At 38.7% G+C, this 22,100-nt stretch overlaps 1 protein-coding gene across 2 annotated transcripts in view; it reads right to left on the bottom strand.

Annotated features, from left to right (window-relative positions):
- RGS17 (regulator of G protein signaling 17) overlaps nucleotides 1–22,100 on the bottom strand; it is a gene marked incomplete at both ends in the record, with an annotated part of 29,842 nt that overhangs the window by 7,461 nt on the left and 281 nt on the right. The window lies entirely within an intron of this gene.

Here is a 22,100-nt window from a genome sequence, read left to right as displayed (position 1 = left end):
TTTCAAACAAAGCTGTTTGATACTGGTTTCTCCTTCACTTACCTGCCAAGACCTTAGTTCAGGCCCTTGGTCCTGCTTCCCCTGTTACAGCGTAGGAATGCAGCTCCAGTGCTGCTAAGGTGTTAGGCTGTCATCAGCTGCTGCAGGAGAAACAACACATCCTGAACTCTGGGGTTGGCAGGTAAAAAGCCTTTCCATCTCCTCTGACCTGCTGCTTATCAGTCTATAGAGAGAGCACCCAGAAATGTCAATGGGAGCTCCATATACAGGAGGAGAAAAAAAGGGACCATCAACTTTCTGTCTTGTAATCTTTAAGTCTACACATGTAACTGCTTAGGGTCACCTTGCATCTGGGCAGAGCACAAAGTTAGGGTGAGGGAGAAGCAGAGAAGGCACAAAGGTTGTCTCTCTCTCTCTCCCTCCCTCCCTCCCTCCCTTCCTCTTTTGCAGTCCATAGGTAGAGTAGCATTTGCCTTCTCTGCTGGGTGCAGAGGAGTGTTCTTTGGTTCTGTGGAAGAGTAACACCATGGAAGGAGGAAACAGCTTTGTGCAGGTTGGGAATGTAACAGGGTGTTCACCCGAGTCCATCCAAAAGAGAACAAACCTGCTCATTTTCTTTCCTCCACCACATGGGCAGCAGGTAAGCTGTACTGAGATAATTTATTCGTCAGCCAATAGGCTTATTCCAAGTTTTGGATGCAGTGTCTTACGGGAAGTAGCAGGTGACTCATCTGAGAGTGGTTAATCAACACTGCTAATTTAATTTCATGTCTGGGATCAAATACTGTTGTCTTGCTCATGCAAAATCTCTGCTAAACTTAGGAAAACCAACATGGGCAGATGAAGGTGGAATACAGGTAATGAGAGGGGAGTTAGAAAGATAAATAGGAAAACAGACAAGAAAACCATGAGGACTTCATTGCACTTTTTTATCAAAGGAGTAACAGATAGGCCCTATGCATTTTGATTTTCTATATGATTGTATCATCTCGGTAAAAAGTTCACATGATGGGCCCAGAATGTAGTGTGCAGTTTTCTAGTATCTGTACCAGACTGACTATGTAAAGTACATACTTTCCCCTAATTCCTTCCTCTCACCATTCTTGGCTGGAGTTCAGTAGCTGAAATTAGTCACCAACACAAAACAGGGAAGACTCTAAAGAAAGAATTGTAACACTTGGTTGGAGCAATTTCTCAAGTTTGGGTATTGTATTTAAAGCTGTACTAAATTTGTAATACATGTTGGCCTAAATTCTGTGTTATGTTTCCAGTGACAAACACTAGCACTACATTTTAACTTTTATTTATCTATATCTGTCAAGACTGGAGTTCCATTGGATACATTACTTTTGATATGTTTTTTCCCGTGAAAGAAACCATCATTTTTATACAGAAGTACATTCAATTTAAATGTGTTCTGTTTTCACTCAAGGGACTGGTTCATGTTTTCTTAGAAAAAAAATTAAATATTTACACATTTGTGACTGCAAAGCTATTTTGAAAGCAGCCTCTAAATAACTCTGATCACAATAACAGATTGCTACCTTTTACCTCAAAATGACAACACTGCAGTACTGTTTGCTATATTGCTGTCTTCAGTTGAAAATACCTTATCTGTTCACGTTTGTCTGCGGAATTCAAGCAGTCCTTAGCACCAAGGGCACCCTGTATACCTTGAGCTGGTGTCCTTGATACATTATTACATCATGGAAGCTAGCTGATTATGTCAAAAGAATTATGCTGTATAATTTAAAACTAAACAGAGTAAAAGTAGCAGGATAAAGAGTAACAAAATTACCTTAATTAAGGAGGAAATTGCTGATATGCTTTTTAAAAACATAGTTAAATAAAAGGGAGGTGTTCTAGAGAGACATCTGATGTAAATTAACATATATGGTGCCATTATTTATTGGTTAGAGTATATCTAGCAGATATCTTAAAAATACAGAGATGTAAATCAGACATGATAAAAGGGCAACAAAACTACTAACACCTTAAAAAGAGAGAGTTTTGGGTGTCTAAAGGCAGAACTTAAGTGGAAAGCACAAGCACTGATTTGTTTTCTGTTCCTATGGAAGGTTTGTTCTGCCCATTTTTATGCTGATTTTTTTTCTCTGGAGAGTATGGTAAAAAGTATTTCAGTAAGCCCAAGTGGCCTGACCTCAATTTACCTTTCAAATGTATCTTGGGTTCCTGACTTCTACAAAAACAGCAGTTTCTTTAACTACTGCAACAGTAGTATTATGAGTGATTTCTATTTCAAGTGAGTGCATTTCTATTTTGCAACTTCACAAACTTTATAACTAAAAATGTTAATGACCAGGGACTACTTAAAGAAGTATACAAATTGAACAAATTACCACACATAAGGTTAAACTGCTTCAGGTTCCTAGCTGAAGTGTTTTTGGAGGAACTACTGGGGTTCAGAAGACCAATGTTTATTTTTTTAGCTACTATTATTCAGCTGTTAATATTCATGTTCAGCAATTAAATAGTAGTTCTGTTGAGTAATTACTTTGCTTCATCAGTATTGCAGGCCACTGGTGCATTGTAAGGTAAAAAAACCAAACTAATTGGATAAAATCATCAAGAGAGTTGGACTAATTTAAGAGCAAAAATCTCACTGACTCTTCCTCCAGGTGTTTCCAGCTGGTGGTTTTAGCCTTTTAAAAAAGTTGCTTAGCATTCCTTCTGCTGCTCTTAGCTTCTACTGCCATTAAGAAACTGAAAATAATTTAGAGTTTGGACCTGATCTTTCATTCTCTGTAAATCCAGTACCCAAATAGTCTTTAATTGCTTCTCAGGATTTTGATGTATCAGTAGCCTAAATCTGGTGAATCAGTGAATTACTGTTACCATTATGGCAAGAAAACTATGCCATTGTGACAGGTGCCAAGATGAATATTCTGCCTATGCATGGATAACGCAAGTTACTATTCAGTCAGGTATTTTCTCAGTTATGTGCATTATATGCAGTAGATCATCACAGTATTTGTCAATTATGTCTGGCATTGAAGACAACATGACAATTAAAACCTCTTGCCCTAGTGGTGGTTTTTGTGCTGCCATGAAGATAAGGAGTAGGAATCAAGCTGGGATACTGTGAACTAGCTGGTAGGGTGTTGGGTTGCTATTCAGGAGATCTGTCCTCAATTCCTACTTTTTGGCTGAAGTTGATAGATGGTAGGCTCTTCAGGGCAGTTACATTTTATGCTGAACCTGTGTAAGGGACACAGAAAGGCCACAAGCCTTCTAGTCACCGCTGTAACACAAAAACTTTCCTTATTCCAGCTCAAGGGCCACATGAAGTCAGTCGCACAATTTGGTTTTCAGATTGAAATCAATACTCAGTTAAGAGTCTCTGGATAACTGATATTCTGACATGTTTCTTTCACTGATTCACCCTTTGAAAGAGTATATATCTCACTGGCACTATTCTTCACCCTATCCTACTCCTAGGAGCTTTTGCTATCTTCAGATTGAGAGACAAAATATTTTTAGGTCATAGGTCCAAAAGCCAAGGAGGATTGTTTTGATGCTTGAGTCCAATGAGCTACAGGTAGGGCTGCCAAAGCTTAAATAATGGTGATTTAGTAGATGTAGGTTAAGTGGAAGCTTTCTTTAAAACTCCCACAACTCCCTCTTCTGAAAAAAAAACAACCAACCAACCAACAAAACAAAATATATCAAGATTGAACCATGATTTTAAAATTCCACTGGTAAATGATATAAAATGACCATTCACCTAAAATGTTGACAAACACAAATTGAATTTACTAAACATGTTCATTTAGGAAATATATTTTCAGGGTTGTCTGGAGGAGGAAAAGCTCTCCTTTAAACAAACAGGTTAGTGCACTCATTCAGGATTTGAAACAACCTTTCTCTGGGACTGCGGTAGGGTAGATGTCTTTCAAGCTGTTCTTCTGAAGCTATTCCACTTTGGTAAAAATAACAGGATAGTCATTACACAAGACAAAAACAAGAGACTCTGAACTTAATAGCAAGCTGTTCTGTAAGGAATCCTTAAGTATATTATTGTCATGGTTTAAGCCCAGCTGTCAACTAAGCACCATGAAGCTGCTCACTCATTCCCCTACCAAGTGGGATGGGGGAGAGAATCCAAGGAGTAAAAGTGAGAAAAGTCCTGGGTTGAAATAAAATCAGTTTAACTTTTTTTTTGCTTTGCACATACATGAAAAGCAAAACAACAGATTTGTTCAGTCCTTCCCATAGGCAGGCAGGTGTTCAGACATGTCCAGGAAAGCTGGGCTCCATCGTGCATAATGGTTACTCAGGAAGACAAAATGCCATCACTCCGAACATCCCCTCCTTTCTTCTTCTTCCCCCAGCTTTATATTCTGAGTGTGATGTCATATGGTGTGGAATATCCCTTTGGTCGGTTGAGATCAGCTGTTCTGGCTGTGTCCCCTCCAGCTCCTTGTGTACCCCCAGTCCACTCACTGGTGGAGTGGTGTGAGAAGCAGAAAAGGCCCTGACCCTGTGCAAGCACTGCTCAGCAATAACTAAAACATCCCTGTGTTATCAACACTCTTTTCAGCACAAATCCAAAACGTAGCCCCGTGCTAGCTACTATGAAGAAAATTAACTCTAACCCAGCAAAAAGCAGCACATTCATATAAAGTACAATATTGTATATGTCACTGAGGGAAGAGCTTGAAAACAAGACCATATGATCAGTTCATTTTCCTGAAGTGAGGGGAAAGAGGTTTTGGAAACTCTGAGACAAAGATGGACACCAATCCTAGATCATTCACCAGCTGGGGAAATATAATACCTTCACTCTTCAACACAAAGTGGTGTGCCTCTGCCTGTCTCCAAGCTCTTTGATTCCTTGAGTTACAGGTGTCTGGTGTAAAGCATGCTGTGTGAACAGAACTGTAGGGAGAACTGGGAAATCACCAACCACATGAAGTTGAACAAGGGCTGGATTTTGCACCTATGACACAGCAACCCTGACTGTACACACAGACTGGAGGATGAGATGCTGGAAAGCAACTCTGTGGAGAGGGATCTGGGGGTTCTGGTCGATGCCAAGTTGAACATGAGCCAACAGTGTGCCCTGGCTGCCAAGAGGGCCACCCATGTCCTGGGGTGCATTAAGCACAGCACTGCCAGCCCAGCAAGGGAGGTGATTGTCCCACTCTGCACTGGTGTAGTCTCACCTGGAGAACTGCGTGCAGTTCTGGGTGCCACAGGATAAAAAAGATATTAAGCTACTGGAGAGTGTCCAGAAGAGGCTACAAAGTCGGTGAAGGGTTTGGAGGATAAGCTGCTAAAGTCACTTGGTTTGTTCAGCCTGGAGGAGACTAAGGGGAGACCTCATCATGGCTACAGCTTCCTCACAAGGGGAGGAGGAAGGGTAGGGGCCAATTTCTTCTCTTTGGTGACTAATGACATAATGTGAGGGAATGGCAGGAAGATGAGCCAGGGGATGTTTAGATTGGACATTAGGAAAAGGTTCTTCACCCAAAGGGTGGTGGAGCACTGGAACAGGCTCCCCACGGAGGTGTCACAGCCCCAAGCCTGACAGTGTTCAAGAAGAGACTGGACAACATCCTCAGACACATGGTGTGAACTGTGGGGTTGTCATATGCAGAGACAGGAGTTGGACTCGATGATCCTTGTGGGTCCTTTCCAACTCAGGACGTTCTATAAATCTATGAAAAATAACTTTCCTGGTTTTAATTTGGATGCAGAAAAAGTGCATGCCAGTATATTTTTCATTTTTGATTGTGATTCAGTCTGATCAGAGTGTCTTCAGTACTGTGGTTCAGCAGTCAGTCATTGAAAAAAACAATTGTTTGCACAGCTCTCTTCATAAGTTCACTCCTACAAGCTGAGGTGGGCTCTGACAGAAGCCAGAGGTGGATGTGGTGCCCCTATGCTGTATGGCAATGCAACAAGCAACAATACTGGCACTCTTTAATTTCTTTTGTGAAAATGAAGATAAAATTATTTTCTGACATCTTGTTTTTCTGACAGCTGGAACACTTAAGCCTGATAGCAGTGAAAACTAGTCAGGCTGTATTTGTTTATGAAAAGAGGAGCATGATGATTTCGCTACATTGTGTGATAATGTATAGTGATGAAAAATGGCTGCAATATTATAATGATCCATTCATAAAGAGCAATACAGCCGTGTTAATCTCAAAATCAGAGTCTAGTCAGTAATGCTATATTCTATATCTCTTTTAATGTCACAAAAATAGGCATCCAAGAGATAGAAATTTTACATGAAAAATATTGTCTTTTTTTTTTTTTTTTAATAAATGATACAAAATGCTTCTATCAAAGCAAGGAAAAGAGTTCACTTTTTGTTACAATAAATGAATAATATCCAGAATAATTATTCTCAGAAAAAAACAGAGTAATGATTTTTATGAAGGAGTAATGCCTTGCACTGGATATTCTCATAGGCTTAGGTAAAGATGAATTATGTCCTTCATGCCCCTGGCTGTATTAGAAAGAAAGAGGATGGATCAGCCATCAAAGCCATGCATTGTGGTCTCTTATCTCTGATCTTTGAGAATTTATCTCCTTGTAAGAACAGACAGGCAGACTAAAGCACTTAGACTGTTGTAATAATACCAGTATATGCAAAGCATTAAAGTGCAGAGCAAACTTCAGCCAAATTAGTGGCACTAAGTGAATTCTGGAGTGGAGGTTTGCGTGGAACCTTGAGGTCTGCAAGGCCACCACAAGTGGCATGCAGTTTATCCACAGAAAGATGTGTAAAAATCACAAACTTGGTGTTTCCATAAGTCTGCATTGGTTGTCTGTGAGAAACTTTGGAAGGCAACAGTGGTCAGGAGCCTGTGGAGGCATTTACTTAAATTCATCAGAATCTGGTTTTAACAGCAGAACATGACAAGTTTTGTTCCAAAGAAGAAACAGATCAAAAAAATGTGAAGGATTTTTTTAAAATTAGTGTTCATCCTAGTTATTTAAATGAAATAATATTTACAGATCTTCACTGAATTCAGTAAAGAAATGTAGGATGTAAAATTTTATACTGAATCAAATTTAGAAGTCTAGTGAAAAATAGCTACATCTTTCTCTGAGGAAATTAATTGTCTTATGCTTAAAACTAAATGGTAGAGATTGTGTTGAGCAGACTGACACAGGAAAGGAAACTGTTGCGGAAAAGCCAACATGTACCATAAGGCTATAATCAGCTACTTGGCAGTGTCCACTGAAACTATAAACTCCTTTCAAAAAGTCCAGGTACCTGTGGTGCTAAGCTTCCTGAGTGCCAGAGTTACATTTGCCTTAGGTGAAGAGATGGTGCAAGAAACATTATTATTCAAATTATATTTAAAACAAACAAACAAACAAACACAAACATAGACTCTAACTTGGACTCGGCTGGTTTAGAGTGAAAAAAATGTGTTTGCAAGGAGAATTTATAAACTTGACATCTGATTCTGCAAGCTTTACCTCATGTAAGAAAAAGAAACAAACAAGCAAATATCTTCTTTTCTTGTTTTTCATTTGTTTCTTTATATGTTTTTTAAAAATAATGCAAGTATATGCGAGGGCAGCATCCCAGAGATTTTGTATTACAGCTAAAACCCCTCCAGTATTTCAAACTTCAGATGAGGGAAAGGATGCATAGCCACAAAGCTCTCAGCTCTTTGTTCAGCTCACACTGCAGTCCAATCATTTTGACCTGTAACCATAAAAGCCACAGTGATAACTGGCTTTTTTAAATTTTTCTTGTCATGGGTCACAAAAGGCAAAATAAAAATGAAACAAACGACAAAGACAGATGTTTCCTCTCTTCTAATGCCTGGAAAACATTGAATTCCTTCCTTCCTAATTTTTCTGGGTGGTATTTTTTCCCCTTGCTTCAGTTTGCTGTGTTGTAGTGTGGTGTACTTCAGATTTTTTTCTCTTTTTTCCATCTCTTTGTTTGGGGACCATACAACTGAGCAACAGTTTGTAACAGACGGCTGGGCACTTGCGTTTGCCGTGAATGTGCTTTCAACTGAAAAGCTTAGTGTCTGCTCAGGATCCAGTAACAGTAAATGCAGGCAGGAGTCTGGCTCCCATATGCACCTTGCTGCATAGCACAAATCCTCTGGGCCAGGAGGGAGCTCAAGGTGGAAATTTTCTGGTCTGACTTTTGCTACTCAGGATGGATGCAGAAGCTGTGTCACCAGGACCTTCCACTGGGGTTTTACCGAGACTGCAGCTGACTGGAACTGAGTTTGTGTTCCACACAAATTTGACAATTAAAGATAATTCACTTTTGAATTGGATTTTCCACAAAATAGTGTTCATGAAAAAGTTTAATGAAATTCCATAATTTGTTTTGATGGTTTTAAAAATAATTATAATTGCATTTTAAAATGAAATAATCCATTGTCTTGCTTTCATTCATTGTTAGTAACTATTATTCTAACTAGGCTTTTGTAATTCTAGTTGATGTAATCAATAATGGATTTAAAGGAAATATCATGCTTAACTTTAAAAACCTCTTTAGAAAAATTATATTCTGTCATAGTAGATGCTTTTGCCAGTAAGCTTCCTGATTACAAGACAAGAGATTTTCTAATGAGAAAATAGTTTATCAGAATAACCAGCAGTCATAACTCTTAGCTTCATGATACCTGGAGTTTATTAGAACCTCATCTCTTAAGAGTCCAGCAAACAGTAGCCCCACCTTTCACTCAGAATCATGTTTATACTAAGAACTGTGGAGAAAAGCTTGAAGAGCAATGCCTTACAGTGACAAAATCCTAAAGCACAGCAAAACTTACATTTCTGTTTTGGGTTATTTTGAAGTACCCTCACTTCTCTAAACCAGCTTTGAGATTTATAGAAGAGTGACAATGACAGTATGGATGTGGAGTGTGTGGACATAGGAATAAAAAGATGTGGTCAAACCCATCTGTGCCTACACACAAGCATCCTGGCCTGTTCCCTTCTCTATTTCTGACATTTAAACTGTACCAGCAATCCAGGGGTGACTGAAGAAATTGCTGCCAGTTCTCCTTTGTTCCATACTGCTGTTCTTGCAGTGCTGTGCATACTTTTCTGTGTGAAGCTTTTAGTCCTGTGAGATATTTCAGAGTTTAAAATGAAATACACTTAAAAACACTATGGATGAAGAGGATCCTACTTTTCTCCCTTGTGAAAACCTGGAACTAAGGTCCATGAATGCTTTTGTTCAAAGGCTAATAGCAAAGCCAGCCCATCATTGTTCAGAATTGTGAACTTCCTTGTGAGAAATAAGAAACTTCTCAGTTTATCTGAGTTTGTATTTTTTTTTTTTCAATTTTAAAGTTGGGGGAGACCAGGCTGAATATCTTACTGCTTTTCAATAGCAGTGCTTTTTTAATACTGTGCTGGCTTCAGCCTAAGTGGTCAGAATCATTACAGATTAAACTATTAATCATAAAAGAAAAAGGAGATTGGTAGAAATTAAGGTTTAAGATATCTGGAGCATCTCAAGTTATTAAAGTCTAGTCAATTAAGACATTTAGCTCTGTCCTGATAGTCTTACTTATGTTGTGCTATTCCTCAGCTCAAGTAAAAGCAGAATTGAACCCAAGTGATCTAGTGCTTAAAAGTATAATCATCTCCTTGTTAATGGGAAGCCTTGACCAAGAGTTTATATAAGATCATTATATAAGGTTATTAAATTGCATCCCACATGCCACTGTGAAGGTAGATCATCCTTAATGAAATATGAATGCTAAGCTAAAGTAAGTCATACGGGGATGTGCTCAGTCAAGTAAGTACCTAAAAAGGCTTTAGCAAATCTGCAGTGTTCCACTCTATTCCCTTCCCTGTATATTTAACAATTTAAAATAGAATAGATCTAAAAACTGGTAACCTTTTCTGTTCATGAGTGACAGTCAGACTAATAGTCTCCTTTTAAAGCCATGAGTTATATTCTCCTATGGAAACACAGAATGGCTGAGGTAGGAAGAGACAGAACTCTTGAGGTCAGAGGAACCTCCTGTGTTTCACTTTGTGCCCATTGCATCTAGTCCTGTCAATGGGTACCTCTAAGAGGAGCCTGGCTCTGTTTTCTTTGTACTCTCCCTTCAGGTATTTATATGCATTGATAAGATCCCTCTGAGCCTTCTCTTCTTCAGGTGGAACAGTCTGAGCTCTCTCAGCCTTTCCTCATAGCAGAGGTGCTCCCGGCCCTTCATCATCTTTGAGGTTCTTTGCTGGTCTCTCTTCAGTATGTCCATGTCTCTCCCAATGAAGAGCCCAGAACAGGACTCAGTGCTCCAGGCGTGCCCACCAGTGCCACAGTTGACTCATTTACTAGAATCATATGTAAACAAGGACTGTGACTGAAGAATATTTTTGGAGGCTGCTTAAAAAGATGTAATGACATTCACACTTCAGGATGATTTCAGGGTGAAGGAGAGAAATGGTCTCAAGGTCAATGCAGGCTAAAAGATACATGAAAAGAGTCTAGTCCTTTTAATGGTCAGCTTTACTGGACTTGCTCTTCTTCTCTGTTCTTGTGTGGCTGATTTAAGTTACCTAGCTACAGATATTGCAGCTCAGCAGGCATCCAAAGGCAGATGGAAACTAACAGTGTGCACTGTACTCAAGCTTCTAAGACACAAGACAGTATCTCTCTCAAAATTAGACCAGCAGTAAGTAAAAGCTGTAATTGTGCAAGAGAGGAAATAACTAGTGATTTAAAGTAATATCACTTACCTAAACCCTCCTTTCTCAGATGTATTTTGTTTTTCTGAAAATCTAAGAAAATATGCTTTCTGCTGGATTCTACTTTAAAGAAATTGTATTAATTTACACAACGAGAGCCACACTATATGCTACTACAATTTTGGAAAGTTTTACTCTCTTCTAGGATAAATTTTGGAGGTTTCAGTTCTAAGACGTGTAACGTAATTTCTGTATAGGTAAAAATCCATGGCTTGCCAAAATTCACTTGCCAATGATTCCTAATGGAGTTACTTTAGCTTTGTTTCATTACTGTACAGCTAGTTTCTGCTTTAGGCAAGATTCAACTCAAGGGTATATTTCTCTTGTCAGGTCACAGAACAGATCACTACTCTGGTTGTCAGCTTCATTCCTTCCTTCACAATAATTTTACCATTCATATTCTGTCTTGTACAATGGGTACATCTAATTACCAGACAATCCACAGTGTCTTTACTTCTGGGTACAACTATTTTGCAAGAAATTTTTTCATATATTTGAGACAATTAAAAGTGGCAGTTGTCTAGTGTTAAAAGAAATAGAAATTGTATTCTTTGAAAGAGTAACTGGATGAATAAAAGCCCTCTATTCCAATAGCTAGCAAACCTAATGTTCTTGATTAATTCTGATAAAGAGGCCCAGCCTCATTTTCTATAATGCTTCTTTATTTTTATTGGTTTGCAAAGATGAAAATAGCAGCAACAGTAAAGAATTTAGCCTGATTAGGGTCACTGCTATGCTTCCATGGATTTAGTTGCACTTTCCAAATGTGAAGAGCTGCCTGGTAACATTCATACTAAATTCACATTTTCATAAAGTGTTGTAAAGTTCTTCAGTTAAAGAGGGCTCTATGTGTTGGTAAAGTATGATTCCTACCATGGTGTTTATGAACACTGTATTTTATAAAATTAGCACTGACTAAACTAGTTTACGTTTATTCACATTGCAATCAGATAGGATGCAGCATCTTACACTTAACATCTGTCCAACTGACAAACAGGATTGAGAACCGCCATGCCAGTCTGTCTCTATCACAGGCAGGCTTCTGTTTAGATGGGTGTTAGCTGCTGGTTTCCAGATTTTCTGTTAGACAAGGTCCTGAGCTGGGAAGCTCTTTCAACATGGATGTCAACAGGAGCAGAAGATACCTATTGCTGCATAATGGATGCTCAGCATCTGCTGGTATCAGGCCCTCATCAGCTACTTCAGAAGAGCCGGAGTTACCATCTAGACAAATATATGTGCTATGGAATTATTAAGGGTGACTAGACAAGATTCACATCTCCTTTGCTTTCTGCCTCACATAATGAATGCCTGACCCACTTTTCTAGTGAAAGGATCTTCATCTTATGAGTGTTATCTACTAGGGGCACAGACTCATTTCCATGATGCATTCTCTCATTTTTTCTCTTAAAAGCGCTAGACATTTATTCCTGTTTTAATTGACATTTTAAACTGATTTGGAATGATATATGGTTACAAAATAAACCTTTGTAAGATGGAAATTTTGCTGCTAAGAGATTTAAGTAGCCTTTTTCTTTTTTTAGCTGGCAACTACAGGCTGCATTTATTCTTGCAGATAAAACAGACTGGGAGAGTTCTCTGGCCCTAGGGCTGACTGGCACCACACAGCCCCAGTGCATAAAGCCCATGCCCTAAACAGGGTTTCTGCACTTGTGGCAGGTCATTATCTGAGGCTGTACACTTTGATACTGACCAAAACTCTGCCAGGGAGTTAATACTTGCGAACAATTTAACTTCATGGCTGATTGCTTGAGCCCATGTTAGACCCTGACTCTGGTTCGTTTACTAGTATAGACACAGTTAGTGTGCTTGATTTGGATAAGACTTTGTTGTTGGTTTGGTTCGTGCTTGTTAAATATTTAAGTTTTCGTTATAATCCACAATGAATAAAGTTCAGAGGATCTGCAAGGCCACTTTGGCACCTTTAAAATTACACCATTATCAACACACCTTTCTTAAGCTTGTATTTTGATCTCAGACCATTTTAACCTTTCACACACTTCTCCATTTCTGTGGTTTTCCTCAGAATTCTGAGTTAATGCATCTTTGTGTAAATACATAATTGTCAAATTTGCAATAAGGAAACAAAAAAGCATCCCAAGCCCAATCAGGGGAGATTTAAAAGACTACAAACTCCTAACAGCTAAAATTCACAGTGTAAACTGGATTCGAGCATCCTCTGCACTCTTGTAGTTGTTGTTTTGTTTGTTTGGTTGTTGTTGTTGTTTTTGTTTGTTTGGTTGGTTGGTTTGTGGGTTTTTTTTGTATCTCCTCTTTTTCCACAGCAACAGTCAAGCTGTGTGCTAGTGACAGAAAATCTGTCATGACATTATGAATCTTCCTTCAGCCACTATTCTGCAGACATCAAGCTGAATAGCATTTTGGCACAGGCAGGTGGGAAACAGGCATGAGTGGCAAGGGAGAGCCAAGATGTTGATGCTCTGAAGCAATCCATCTCTTAAACAGCCTCTGAAGAGACATCAAAGCTTCTTTACCACAGTGGAGGTGATTCTGCCATTGTTTTCTCTCCCTCTAGTCTCCTCAAGAGCAGCTGTCCCTGAATACACTCTGTGTGTTGCGCCAGGGCAAAATCAAGATCATTTTCTAAAGTTAACTAGATTTAGTCTGCTATCTCCTTCTAAGGAGCTACTGTCAGCATCTTATGCGCAGCTGAATTAGAAATGAGCCTTGTGTAATCCCAAATCCCCTCTGAGCATGTATTTATTCTTCAATTTAGGAGGATCCTTTTTGTTATTGTTGTTGGTTTTTTTGTTTGTTTGTTTGTTTGTTTTGTTTTGTTTTTGTATGCATTCCAATTTTCTTCACAGAATTTTTCCCCTGAAATAGGACTGTTTTCTGCAGTTACACTAATGAAGGTTTCTTAGTAATATTATACAAATTAGAATCTATGCATTTCGTTTGTGAAGCTTCAGTAACATTTATTAAAATTTGCTAATATATTATGGTTATGTTCTACCCATTCTCTAACCCGCTTGTGTTGTCACAGATGGGTAAAAATGTCAGTAAATACATAAGCCTCCATCTGTTCCTCAAAATGAAGTGAACTTTCGAAGTTTAAAATATTAAGGATAAAATCCTGATACTAGGAAAGCCTGGCCTAGAGAACCCAGGGCTGGTTGTGATGTTAATAAAGACTCTACCACTGTCTTGTAATCAAAGTTAAAAGATCAGCTACATAAGAAGCTATTGCTCCACTCCTGCACTTTAGACTTCTATTTTATTGTGGGAAGAAACTAATTTACCTCATACCTTTGAAAACAGAAAGATTTATCAGTTTACATGGAGTCAGACTCAATTCATAGTGTTAAAGGTTTTCTTCAAACCTTCTTCAAAGTTCTTTGTTGAAAATAAATTTAAAATTATTTACATACTCTGAACGTCTGTGTAGTGTCTTGCATATCTTTGTGCTTCCACCATGATTTCATGGTAGGCCAGCAGCACCTTAGCGACTACCCCTGTGTAGACACTTGCCAAAATAAATGCAGTGTGCATCTTACATCTTTCTGCTAGAGAAGTGCATGATCTTCATTTACTTTGCATGTGCCATAAAGCAACGACCTGCACCAAAGCCACCTGTTGCTGATGTGGGAGCCGATGGCTCACAGTTTCCACACCTGCTCCAAGGCTGTGCAAGACCTTGTGCTTCCACATGGCTTTGGAGGTAGGGGGCAGGGGGCTGAGAAGACAGGAGGAAGATAAACGTTGTGGATGTGCTTGGAAATAGAGATTTCTGGGCTGCTTTTTGAGGGGAGATAAGTGTTGCTTGATCATTAATATTTTGGCTTCACAGTGACCAAGTCAGGCTCTCACAAGATTTAATAGGTTAATTTAAACTTCCTTTAGCTGATTTTACATTAAATTCTGCTTTTTGTAAGTCTTATTTCTGTAGTCATTTTGGTTTGCTGGTAACATTTTGATTTCTTGCATTCACATTTTACTCTTTAGAAGTATATGCAGGGAAAAATATGGAGGAGGTTTGCTGCAGTTAGTAAACTTGAGACCTCATCTATCACACCTTTGCACCTTGTGGCATCATTTATGCAGAAGAAATGTTCTCCTGTCTTTTGAACAGTAGTGTTTCACATCTGCTTCACAGAGAGGTGCAGGAAGTGGTCAAAGCTGCCTTTAGTCAACACTTCTGGAGCTCTGGGATAAGCCCTGTATGGAATCACACCTGAGGTATATTTCTGTTCTAGCTCCAGGAGAGCAGACTTCCAGGAATTATCAGGTTAATATGGACAATCTGGCTCAGTGTCACACAAGGGCATAAGCCCAGAGGTTGGCGAGTCAGGCTGTGATACCCTGGGGGAGTTTTATAAACAAGCATGCACAGAGCCACCTGTCCCCAGCCTGCCCCGAGGACATAAACATCCATAAAGCTCCAGCAAAATCACTCGTTCTGTCTGAACTATAAAGCAGAGTGAGCCTATGAAAGATCATACCTATTAGGAAGGCATGCTGCTCCTTTCCGATTTTTTTTTTTTAACTTCAGAGTTCATCCCCTTCTTTTGGTTTAAAGGGAAAAGAAATGCTTTACTTGGGTATTAATAAGTACTGTTAACATAACTTACAAAAGTATGAAAAAAGTACTTGATGAGCTATTTATTTTTAAAGAGTCTTCTGCTTGTTTTTCCAAATGATGAGAATTTAAATTTCTTATTTAAGTAGCTTAGGGAATCCTGAGAGTCCCATTTCCAAGGACTAAGTATTTAAATCCTTATTCCACACTCACCCCATGGTGCATACCAGTGACAACAGGAATGTCAGCTGGGCAGCTTTCTCTCATGGCCTCAGCACTGAGATTATGTGACCTTAAAGACAAGATGATTTAAGACTGATTTTATAGAATATCACATTTGGTAGCATGTGTGACAGGTCATATATTGGATTTTATCCAGCTATAAATTCTACCTCTCAGAAGAACTGGTGGTCCTTTCCTAAGAAAGCACCAGTGCTTCCCATTGTACTATGATGACAAAGGGCAAAGCAGATGATACTGTCTCACAGATGCATAAAGCACAAGTTGCCATGCCACCTACACCTGCTGTCCCTCAGAATAAATTATTCTCCAGGAAAGAGAGGGAATGTTTTCATCTTTGACCTCCGCAACAGAAAATGTTAAAAATGCAAGGAAGTCCTGTGATGTTTTAAAGTGTAAAAAGGCTCAGAATGGAACATCTTTTCCCATTAAATATTTTTTAAAATGTCACCTTCTATTTCGGTAAAATAGAGTACAATAGCCTGCACTTCTGTGTTCTGCACTGGAGTAAAATCATTCCTGATGCACTTTTCCATAATTTCTTTTCTCAGGTATGATGTTTTGAAAAAGTAAAATGCAGAGAGTTGAGTTCATCTGTTTCAGGTGCGTTGTCCTATGCGTTCAGGGAGGAAAAGAAGAATTACAAAACCAGGCTTGTACAAAAAAAAAAAAAATGAAAGCAAAAAATATTTTTCAAAATGGATGCTTTTGTTTCAAGACAAAGATTTTGTTTTCTTGATGAAAGCTTTAACAAAATCCTGGTTCCTGGGTGACTCTCTTTGTACCAGCCCACCTCTACTCCACTCCTAGTATAAATGTTCTGCTGCAGACAGCATGGGAAGCAGAATATGGATTTTGGTTTCCACATGTTTCAGAACATGTGGCTATAACTTATTGCCTTAAATTGGTTTTTGTTTCCATCCTTTCTTTGCTTCCCTCTCCTCCAAACTTTCTACCATAGCTAAATAAGATAAAGCAGCCATGACTATGACCTCCAGGGATTATTTTGTGTGGAGTCATGCAAAGCTTAGAAACAGTTTTTCAATGGCAAACTAACACTGAATATGCTAGAAAAACATTATTCATCTCAAAGTACTAGACACGTGGGAAGTGCAAAAAAAAAGTTGTGGGGTTTTTTTGTTTGTTTGTTTGTTGTTTTTTTGTGTGTGTCTTTTTGTTTTGTTTTGGTTTGGTTTGGTTTTTTGTTTGTTTTGGTTTGGTTTGGTTTGTGGTTTTTTTTCATTTAGAGTACCATGCACACCATCTGTTTCTTAGGAGGAGGAAAACATTGAACCCTATAGAAAAAAATATTAATATAATTTAAAATTGTCCTTAGAACTGCATCTGTCTTCTCATATTCATGGCACAAGTGACAGAAATATCTTTTTGTAGGTTCAAGTCAACTGCTCAACCCATGCAAGGAGAATTTTCCCTTTAATAAAAAATATTTGTGTAACAAGGTCATCAGGAAGAAGTTTCTGACCTAAGTCACAGCAGTCATAGACAAGTTATAAGAACTGGACAAGAGAGATTTCTTGCCAAGAGCAACTCTTGTTTACTGCCAAGCTGGCAAATACCCTATCTTCCTTGGCATCTCTCGGGTGTGGGAAATTAGTCATGGAAGGGTCACGAGAAATCAAATGACTGGCATAGCTTTTGTACAGGGCCCAGCTTGGAGCTGCTGGACATGTGACTCCCTTTCTGTCTTCCAAAAGAGTCTTCAGCAGTTGTTTTAATGGTTCCCTTTAAGGTAAAGGCCTTCCAGCTCGCACATTTGAATTGAGCTATAGAACCAAGTGAAGTTGTGTGATCATCTTCACTTATCCACAGGAAGCCTTTTCACATCCCCCAGACTCCTGTACAGCTAAGATCTCTTGCAGGGCTGATGTTAGATGCCTTCTGAGCCTTCTGTGTGGTAAAAGGAGAGGAATTATCAGGTATCAGTCTCCCACAGCTTTAAAATCTGAGCACCTTATGATAAAAAGATATTACTCCCGCTCTGGGTGGGAGACAAAAGAGGAAGCAAATAAAAACGGCAGAATAGCCAAACTCCTTGTGCTAGTGTCTTGAGAGGTGTTTTTAAACAAGTGATTTACAGGTGTTTTCAAGAGAATGACTGGCTCAAGAAGCTGGAGTAACAGATGACTAAATAAGGCTGGAGAAGTGAAATAACAGGCTTCTATCTTTACCTCACCAGGCTGAGCTCAAAACTGTAAAGCCATAGCACTAAATACTAAGTGCGCAGCTCTCTGGAAAAAGTGTCATTGAGGAGATTATAGACTGTCACGTTAGGAGTCTTACTGCAAATTTTGCAACTCTCAGGCTACCCGAGTCATTGAAATTACACCTAGGAAGGAAGACTTTTCTTCTGTCCTCTGTGTGAATGATGTTTTGTGAAGGCCGAAGACACAGGGTAAGATTCAGTCCAGCACCTTCAGTACCTGACTGTTTCTTATCTGTTAGATGGTTTAGTGAGGCAATCTTCCTAAAGTAAATGCCTAAGATCTATATCTGGTCAGTGTAGAGAGGAAGGTCCTATAGATCTCCAGAGGGATATATCATCTGCTTCTGTGGTAGGTAGACAAGATTTTCCTGTTAGGGACTTCAGAAATCCTTTATTTTCTCCACTAAGGAGGACAACTTCCTTTGTTACTGATCCTCAGGCACCCATTCAGGGCTTAAGCTAGTTGGTCAACATCCTGACCATACCTATAGCAATAAAATGACCAATTTAAGGAGTCTGTTTATCTCCACCTTTTCAAATTAAGCAAACTTTGGTAATCAGCCCTGCTTTGTCCTTGTAAAATGAGCAATTTACTGTCCTGACAATTATCAGCGCCAATAGATGTACCAGATCTGTCTGGGATAGAGTTAATTTTCTTGCAGTCCATATGGTGCTGTGTTTTCGATTTGTGACCAAAACAGTGTTGGTAACACATCAATGTTTTAGCTGTTGCTGAAGAGTGCTTGCAAAGCATCAAGGCTTTCTCCGTTTCTTACACTGCCCTGACAGTGTGTAGGCTGGGGGTGGGCAAAAAGATGGGAGGGGACAGAGCTGGGACAACTGACCCCATCTGACGAAAGGGATATTCCACACCATATGACATGGTGCCCAGCAATAAAAGCTGGGGAAGAAGGAGGAAGAGGGAGGTTCAGAGTTGCAGCATTTGTCTTCCCAAGTAACTGTTATGTGTGATGGAGCCTGGCTTTCTTGGAAATGGCTGAACACCTGCCTGACCATGGGAAGCAGTGAATGAATTCCTTATTTTGTTTTGCTTGTGCACAAATCTTTGCTTTATCTATTAAGCTGTCTTTATCTCTACCCATGATTTTTCTCACTTTCACCCTTCCACTTCACTTTCCTCATCCCACTGGGCAGGAGTGAGCGAGCGCCTGGGTGGGGCTGAGCTGCCTGTTGGAGTGAACCCACAGCAACAGAGAAGTGCTCCAAATATTAGTTACTTTTAAGAGGGAAATATTAGAGAAAAAAAATGTAAGATGTACTGAATAATTTTTGGATCTCTTTGCTGTTAACAAGTCTCTATTAGGCAAGGTACTAATTCCCAAAACAAAAGTGTGACTATTTGCCTATGCTGTTATGCAAACAGAAGACTTAATGCCTATTCTGATTCTAACACAGGGTGAAATAGAAGTAAACAAACATCACATGATTCACAACAGATATTTTTAGAATTCTAATGATTTGTTTGGCTATTTGAACTATTGAACTAATTCTTCAAACAGATACAAGTGAAAGCTTCTTACTAAAAGCTACCCCCCCTTTCTATAATGGTGAGAAAGTTGAGGCACTAAGAGGTCAGTTATTTAAGATCTGTCCTCAGTCACACAAGCTGGTGCTGGAAAAACAGAAGAAAAGTCTCCTAATCTTGATATGGACAGTTAAAGCATTGTCATCACCATTAATGAACATAGGAACATTTCGGGACAGGTATCTCTTGAGAAACTTGTATCACTCAAATACAAAGATCTGTGGAATTAGAGAAAGCACGCAATTTCATTAGGTCCAGAGAACCTGTTATGATTATCAGTTAGGGTTTCCTATTACAGAGAACTACCCTAGAGAATTACCTACCTAGAATCCCCTATATAATGTGACTAATAAAGCTTTTTAATTTTATATTTTTAAATTATTTTTGTAGTGGCAAGAATGGTAATCTGTGTTCTACCTGGACAGTTCAAAAATTTACCAAACAAATTTGACACAAGAACCAATTACTTCATTTTAACTCAGATTCTGAAACATTCATATTGCCTTTTTCAAAGTTTTGTCTCATCTCTCTTCTAATGGAGTCTTCACTCTGGAAGGCAGAGCTGGAAAAGTCATTATATCACCTATTCTACCTTTTTGATTTTAGAAAACACAAGTGATGTCACTATCACCTTTGGCCTATTCTTTGACTTAATCCTGAAAACTGGCTAAAATTGACAGGATTTCTCCATACTCAGTTTAATCTACTTTACCAAAAAAACCCCTTCAACACCTGATATACAGGGTATTAAAAACAAAAACAATTATTAAAGCAGCTGAAGAGACATCCTACATTTCAAAGCAATAATTGCTCAAATTTACATTTAATATGCATAAACTTCTGAAATACATAAGGTTATTGCATTCTAAGGAGTAGAGGCACTCCAAGGGTCATAAAGCCCATGAAAGCTTCAAAGTAGAGTATAGTTGTCAAATCAGTTACAGCATGCTTGAGAAATAAAATAAATTGTCTTTGAGTTTTAGAAATTAGACTGATATTTTTATGGGCATTCATGTTCCAGTATGCAAGGCAAAAGCCAACTCAAGCTGTACCTGCACCATGATGGGCTTTATTTCCATCCAGTAAAGAGATGTTGTAGTCATGCTGGATAATTATATGAAAACATCATCTCAGGGATTGTCAAAAAGCAAGCAGAGTGCTAGGAATTAATAATAAAAAGAGCAAACACAAAACATGGTGCACTTTTCTTGACTGTTGCAGCAGATCTACTCGACATCTCAGACAGGATACAGTAAAATGGGAAAGGCACATAGAAAGACACAAGGTAAGTGGATAGATAGAAGAGAATTAAGGATAAACTATGGTTTGGCTAAGTTTCTGTATGTCAGAGGTTAAAACAGGGAAGACTATGGAAGAAAAGGCAACAGAAGTGGGATATGAAAGAGCTCTAGAAAAGCTTGATCATCCTGGGAACAATAATTCACTGTTCTTCACAGTCATAAGAACAAGGAAGCATCAAATGAAATCAACATCTTGTAGGTTAAAACAAATAAAAGGGAGTAATAGTTCACAAAGTGCACAAGTCTGTTGTAGAATTTATTGCTATGGGAAACTCTGGATGCCTAAAGTTTACATGAGTTCAGGAAGTTACCGCAGAAAGTGGTTTGACAAATTAATGAAAGAAAGTTCCATCAGTGGCTATAAAACACTCAGAAATAACCTCTGGGCCAGGAAGTCCCTAAGTTGCAGATTGCCAAAAGTTGTGAGGACTTTTGCTGTGGATAGGTTGAGGAGGTGCATGTCCACTTGTTTTTTCCTTTCCTTGTGGTATCTGCTACAGGTCACTTCCTCAAATAGGATACTGAGCTAAATGAACCTTTGGTCTGTAACAATATAGGTAGTCTTACATTGTGCCCGTGTCATGATGCAGAGATAACAGTGGCAAAACATCCTTTTCTTCCCATTTAATACACTTTCATGTCTTTGCTGTATGGATTGAACACATTGCAAAGTATCTTGGAAAAAGTATGATCTCTCGCTCATCCTTGCTCCAAATATCCTCTGCCTACAGGTGAAACTAGAAGTAACAGCCAAAGCAGGTCCACCCTGGTACTGCCTCCAGGATGTGGCATCTTGGAAGAAGCTGTCTTGTTTGATGCCTGGTGCATACATGCTGGTATGTATTCTTAAATATATTTGCAACAAATTGTCTCAAATTTTAGAGTGGGGCCAGATGGCCAATTCATATGAAAATAACACAGATATACAGATGAATGGTCACTGCAAAAAGACTGAGCTTGTATGTAACAGGGTGCACAGGCTCCAAAAAGTACTTTTTGTTTCAACACTGTATTCATGAAATTAAGAAATGAAGACCTGATGCATCTCAAGACACTGAGAGTTTAAAGCTGTTTCTGCAAGTGGCTTTAATTCGTTGACTTTCCAAGTGAAGTCTTTGATTAGGAAGAGACAATCAACCACAATTTTCAAGCCTCTTTTCCACTAAAATTATGTCACATCAGTTAAAAGATAAAGTGGAATTTAAGGCTTCTGTTCTCATATTTACAGAATATACATTATTCAACAACTAAGTAGTAAAAGAGGTCACCATATATTCACATTTATGACCTTCTTTTTCCCTCCTGAATGCAGAGAACTACAGTATTAATAGTACAAGCATAAAAAAAAATGTTTTGAATTAAAAATAGAAAATGTTCAGTACCAAGTCTCTCATTCACACATACTAGTTTTACAACTGAAATTTCCTCTTTTAGTTATAGTTTAAGTAGGGTAAATATAGCTTGAATTTACTATTCTCTCCTCTTCCCCCTCACAAGATGTCCAAC

This window comes from Nesoenas mayeri (assembly GCF_963082525.1).
Source record: "Nesoenas mayeri genome assembly, chromosome: 3".
NCBI classification, from domain to species: Eukaryota; Metazoa; Chordata; class Aves; order Columbiformes; family Columbidae; genus Nesoenas; species Nesoenas mayeri.
The sequence above is the reverse complement of the archived record's forward strand: the minus strand, read 5'-3'. Positions and strand labels throughout refer to the sequence as shown.